At 62.9% G+C, this 6104-nt stretch overlaps 1 long non-coding RNA gene across 1 annotated transcript; it reads right to left on the bottom strand.

Annotated features, from left to right (window-relative positions):
* Positions 1-2879: 2879 nt before the first annotated feature.
* Positions 2880-5823, bottom strand: LOC119247240 (uncharacterized). Its single transcript, XR_005125688.2, has 3 exons — positions 5752-5823; positions 3272-3485; positions 2880-3160 (listed from the first exon to the last, which is right to left on the bottom strand). It is a non-coding gene; the product is annotated as an uncharacterized LOC119247240 (long non-coding RNA).
* Positions 5824-6104: the final 281 nt, after the last annotated feature.

The raw sequence follows: 6104 nt of genomic DNA on the forward strand, positions 1-6104 counted from the left end.
CACTCTGGCTCAGGCTGGATGTGGAGGCAGCAAGGGGTCAGGAGCAGTCTGGGCTCCCCCCCAGCCCGGGACCTGGAGCCTGAGCTGAAAGTTTGTACTGAAGGGTGGACAGGAGCTTCGCAGTGCTTGGGCTTGAGGGGAGACCCTGATCCAGGGGTGGCCAGGCAGTGTGGCCTGGCCTGAGGAAGGAGGGCGCGAGGAGCAGCCCAGACTCCAGGGCCAGACCCCTTCCCACGGGCCAGGCCCCAGGACCCACACCCAGGTGTGCACAGCACCCTAACCCCAGGCTGCGCCTGACGCGCTGGGCAAGCCCCAGACCTTGAGTGGGGAGGATCGCTGCTGTCTGCTGGGGCCCCCTGAGCGCTCCAGCCCCCAGGACATCCTCACACGGCTTGTCAGACCCCATCACACACAGCACAGACGCAAGCAGCTTCCTCCCTCGTCTCCCACAGGCGCGCACGCGCGTGCACACAAACACACGCACACACACACACCTGCCCCCAGAACACAGACTCCCGGGGTCAGCACAGAGCTCAGGGGTCCCCCCACACACCAATCTCATCCCCGGCCCTGGAGCCCCCAGGTCCCTGAAGGGGGAGAAAGACACAGCGGAGCAGTCCACCGGGCCTCAGCCCATCATCACCCCCACCTCTGGCATCATCAGCTCCCCCAAGAGGCCTGCCCACCCCCTGCCGAGGCCTCTTGCCCCCCACGTCCCACACACACACCACCCGGCAGACAATTAAAATCCAATCATCATAAACACTCATTATATAACCAGCCTGAGCCAGCGAAGGGTTCCTTGTACCCCCTGGAGTGCCAGCTCCTCTGACCCCAACCCAGCCTCAAGCAGGGAGGCCTCGGGCACCCCCTCAAGAGCTGACCGGGAGGCAGTCGCCACCACCCACCGGGCCTCCAGGAAAGTTGAGCGTTGCCGGGGATTCCCCCTCCAAGCCCGGGCTGCACTCTCCCTGCCGACTCTCCAGCTCAGCAGTTCTGGTGCACCTGGCCGCAGAGCCGCAGCCTGGCCGGCAGCGGGACAGACAGACAGACACCCTGGGCCCTCGCCGGCAGCCTGACTTGTTGAATAAATTTCTGCAGCGCTGGCTCAGCCGGCTTCAGCTTGGCATGGAGAGAACTTTCGTGGCCTTGAAGAAGGGACCGGTCAAAGTTTCCTGTCCTTCCTCCCAAGGCACCTGCCCCGAGGCACGGGATGGGGTGCCGAGCTGATGGGCAGCGCAGGTGGGGGGAACCGAGCCCCAGAAATAAATAAATCAGCGTCTCGGGAAAGAAAGAACCCGGCGCGCCAAGAAACTGGCAGCGGAGCAGAGCCCTCCCCGCCTCCCCTTCCCCCACCCCTGCCCCGACCTACCTTGGCATGGACTTGGCCGGGCAGCGGGGGGTCGTCCAGCTTGGAGACAAGGGGGGACGCGTCCCCCGCCCCGAGGCCGGAAATCGAGCGGGATCCCCCAGCCCCGCCAGCCGCCCCCGCCAATTCAGGATCAGCTGCGCCCCCGGGGCGCGAGGCGCGGCGGGCGGTGGGCGGCGGGCCCCGGGGCCCGGGCCATGGCGCGAGAAGCCCGGGGGCCGGCGGGCAGGTCGGGGCTCCGCGGGCGGCGAGGAGCCGGCGGCGCGGACGAGCCGCGGACGGAGCCGGAGTTGGGCGCGCGGCGGGCGGGCGGGCGCGCGGCGCTCCGGGCCGGGGCCGGGCCGGGGGCGGGGGCGGGAGCGCTGCGGGCGCCGGGCGGCGGGCAAGTGCCCGGCGGGGACCGCGCGGCGGCCGGGCGGGGGCGCGGGGTCGGGCCGCGGCCCTCGCGGGGCTCAGCTCGCTCGCGCCTCCGGCCCCGGCTCCAGGCGCGGGGTCTGCGCGCGGCGGGGGCTGCGGAGGAGCCGGAGCGCCGGGCGGTGCGGGGACGTGCGGCGGCGGCGAGACCGAGGAGCGCCGCGCGAGGCAAAGCCGTCCTTATACTGACACCAAATGTCTTCGGGGAAAGCTGCAGGCGCGGGACGCCGGGGGGAGGCGTGGAGGCGACAGACAGACTGACGGCGGCGGCCGGTGAGCCCCCGCCCTCCCCGGCGGGCAGGAAGCCCCTGCCTGGCCGCCCCCTCCTCAAAAACCAGGGTCGTGCCTGTACCCCCCAACCTGGGGGCTGCGTCATGCGTAAAAGGGAGGGACCCCATGGCTGACCACCCCCAAGTCTCGGGTGCCTATTTGACCACACTGCACCCTGGGTTCTCACTGAGATGCTGTGATTGGGGTGTCTCCCCCACCGCTGGGGCGGGGCTGCTGCCAGCTCTTGAACGCTGGAGCTGAACTGGAATTCCCCCCCTAGGTCACTCCACCACCCCGGCAACCTCCACACTTCTCTTCCACACCCCTGCCTCATTCCAACCCTCAAAAAAAAAGCCACTTCCTCCCGGCAGGCTTCCAAGAAAGCGCCCAGGTAGAACAGAGACCTCTTTCTCCAGCTGCAAATGCCCCCAGCCTCTCCACTTCCGCCCAGCAGCCTGGGTCACAGGCCCCATAGAGGTCAGCCCCCCCTAGAAATCTGGAGGTCTCTTGGGCCCCTGCGGAGTCATTTCCCCCAGTTCCCCTTGACCTTTCCCCTTCTTGCTCCCCCCTCTGGATGCCAAGGAGGTGACCAAGGTCATTACCCCTGTTATTTATTTGTATCCAAAAAATTAAACCACAAAGACTCCCAAATGCAGGTCCAATGGGCTGCTCATGCCCCCTCAACTCAGGCAGTATTAGGGGGACCTGCCAGGTGCCAGACACCTCTCTAAATCTCCTAGAGCTCCACCCCTTCATCCCCACTTTACTGAAGAAACTGAGAGGCCAGGTCAAGGTCACCGAGCAGGGAAGCCCTGCCCTGGAGGTGAGTCTAGCCTTCCCCAATCCCTGCCCAGGTGTCCGCTCTGCCGGAGGACACTCACCTCAGCTGTCTGCACCCCGCTGCATCTCCCCGCAGAATGTCGGACGGGGAGGCGAGGCACCCTAGACTGGAGCTGAGCTGGGTGACACTGAGGCCCACCCTGGAGGCCCCTGGTCTACCAGATGACCAGAGCGTTGGTGGAAGATACTCTCAAGCTTGATCCCAGCCTTGTTGCTGCCTGACTGCAGCCTCGGGAAGTCCCTTAGTCTCAGCTTCAGGTTCCTCATCTGTAAAATGGGGATAAAAGTTATTGCTTGCAGAATGAGAGCAGTCTAAAAACAGTTTAGCACCATGCAGGGCACACAGTAGGGGCTCAACAAACATTCATCCCTTCCTACCTGTTCATCTGTCCAGGAAGACAAGATAAACCTTCACCACAGGACCACAGCGCAAGGTCAAGTGCGCACCCGCGAGGCCAGGCGGGGTCTCAGAGGTAGGGACTGAGCTGTAGGTGTCCATGGTGGGATGGGTTTATTTCAGAGCAGAGCAGACTTCAGGTGGGGAATCTTCAGGGGAGAGAGACCCCATCAACCGTGAGAGGCTTGTACAGGACTGAAACAAGGAGAGGAAGTCACTAAGAAATGCCATTGGGGGAGACATGCAAAGGGCTGGAGTAGGAATAAGGTGGCATAGGCAGGCACTCCACGCCCTCACCTGGGCAGTCCCGGCCTGGGAGAGTGGAAGAAATCCGGCAGCTTGGCGGGGAGAAGATGCCAGCCATAGCTCACTTGCTCTCCATTCTCTGGCCACATTTCTGTGACGCTCAGACTGGGCAGGATCTTGAGAAGCTGAAAGGGGCCTGGTCCTTTCAACTCAGCCTCGGGAATGGCCGCCCAGCCCCTGCCTGCACACCTCGGGTGACGCGGCTCTCACCACCTCCTCAGGTGGTTCCTTTGCTCTCTGGGCCGCTCTGGTCACTCTAAGTTCTTCTTTATATTTAAGGAAAAATTCCCCTCCCCTTCATAATCCTCTGTCCAGGCGGGACTAACCCTCTGCCAGCCTCCCCCAAGCATCCACAGGGGCAGGAAGTCCTGCACTATGTCTAGCCCAAATGCCTTACGCTTCAGCTAAAGCCTTTGCTGTGCAATCACTGTTCTCCACCCAGAGCATAGGGGTGAACTCTGTGGAACAGAGGATACATCTAGACCAAAATGGGGATGAGAAAGAAATGGGGATGAGGGACACCCCTCAAACCTGCTGAAGGGAAGGGATTGCAACTCTAGGCCTCAACAAAAAGCAAGGCTGCAGCAGTCCCTCCTGGAGGCCCTCCCTGGCTGCAGGAGCTTCATTTATTCATTATTGCTATTTATATTGTGCCTGGTATTTGCAGAAGGCTGCGGCAGCCGCACACACTCATTAGGCCCTGCCATGCCCTGGGAGCAGGGGCCTGCCAGGAGGTGGGTGAGATGGGCCCTGGCCTGGAGTCCCCTCGCTCGCCCACCTGACAGCTGGCCAGCCTCCCTCCCCTCTCCGCCAGGACGAGACACCCCCAGGCCCTCTCTCACTCACTACCCCAGCAGCTGCCAGGCAGAGCCACCCAGGCTCACCTCTGTCCCCAGGAGAACTTTCTAGTGATTATAGGGACCAGAAGGCTAGGGAACATCTGTTAATGGGACAAGTGACTGGGCTGAAAGGAGCCAGGGCAGCATTCCTGCCCCAGGACACAAACACAGGTCCCTCCCAGCCCTGATGATGCTAGGAGCAGACACAAATTTCCAATATTCTCAGACTCCACACCAATTTCTTTCTCAAACACTTACAGAGCATTTATGGGCATCAGGCCCTGTTCTAAGCCCTTGACAAATATTAGCGCATTTAATTCTTTCCGCAATCCTGTATATCAGCTTTACTGTTTTACAGATGAGGAGCCATTAGCAGAGAGACGTCAGGCAACTTGCTCCGAGTCACACAGCCTTTACATGGCCATGCTGGAGTTTGCCAGGCTCCGGAGTTTGTGCCTAAACTACGATTCTGAATTCTAAGATCCAAAAGCTCAAAGCGTCAAAGTTTCCAGGATTCCAAAGTGGCCCAAATACACGCCATTGGGTGCCCCCCAGCGCAGGGAAGGGGACTGCTCTCAGCCCCGAGCAGCACCCTGAACCAGGTCCTGGGTTCACAGCCCTCTGTGATAGGAGGTAGGAGTGGGAGAAGGCAAACGGTGGAGAACAATTTTCAACGTTCCAGAGCGTGCAGTAAGCATCTGTGGGTACAGACCAGTGCCAGGGCTGGGGAGTGCTAGGACGTGGAAAGATCTGGAAGTGCCAAATGGAGGTGAAAAAGAAGGGATTTGGTGTCAGACACAGGAGAGTGGGCCAGGTGCTGGACCCCAGCAGGCACTTGATGGGTTTGGAGAGGCCAGAGCGGACCCAGAGCCCAGTATGGAGGGTCGAGTCTGGATTGGTAAAAGGAGAAGAACCAGGAGTTCCAGAGAGAAAGGGGCAGAGAGCGGAGCGAGAGAAGATGCAAGATGGAGGAGGCGGGGTCGGGGTCGCCCCAGGTGAGCCCTGGAGAGGGGCCAGAGGACTCCCGGTGAGTCTTCTGCGTGAATGCACTTGGGGTGTCCCCTCCCCGCCCCAGCCCCCAGGAAGTCAGGAGTCGTGTGGAGGGGGTTTCAGTGTGGGGAGGCCGAGAAAGGAGCTGGAGTCCCCCGTGGAGCTGTGTGGACGGGACCAGCCCCGCAGGCCCGCCCGGCCCCCAACTGGACCGAGGCAGCAGCAGGAGGCTGAGTGGGGGGCCCAGAGGACCGTGGTACCCCCCACCCCAGGGTGGCTGCAGCCAGAAATCCCCCCAGGCAGGAGGGGCGGGCGCAGGCTCTTACCCAGGGAGGAGCGGGGCGCCCCCTCCCCTGCGGGCGTCCACTGGCCGGTCAGCCCACTTGACCCCGCGGCGGCCTCGGCGCGAGGGAGCACGAAGTTCATTTCACAGACGGGAGACCCGGAAGCCAGAGAACCCCGTGCCCTGGCCGGGCCGCGCCCGCCGCGCAGGAGCAGCAGGAAGAGCGTGGCTGCGTGCGTGCGTGGCTGCGTGCGTGCCTGTGTGCGTGGCTGTGTGCGTGCGTGCCTGTGTGCGTGCCTGTGTGCGTGCCTGTGTGCGTGCCTGCCTGCGTGCCTGCGTGCCTGTCTGCGTGCCTGCCTGCCTGCCTGCGTGCCTGCCTGCGTGCCTGCCTGCGTG

The sequence above is a fragment of the Talpa occidentalis genome, unplaced genomic scaffold, assembly GCF_014898055.3.
Source record: "Talpa occidentalis isolate TD23 unplaced genomic scaffold, MPIMG_talOcc4v2.1 talOcc4.16, whole genome shotgun sequence".
NCBI classification, from domain to species: Eukaryota; Metazoa; Chordata; class Mammalia; order Eulipotyphla; family Talpidae; genus Talpa; species Talpa occidentalis.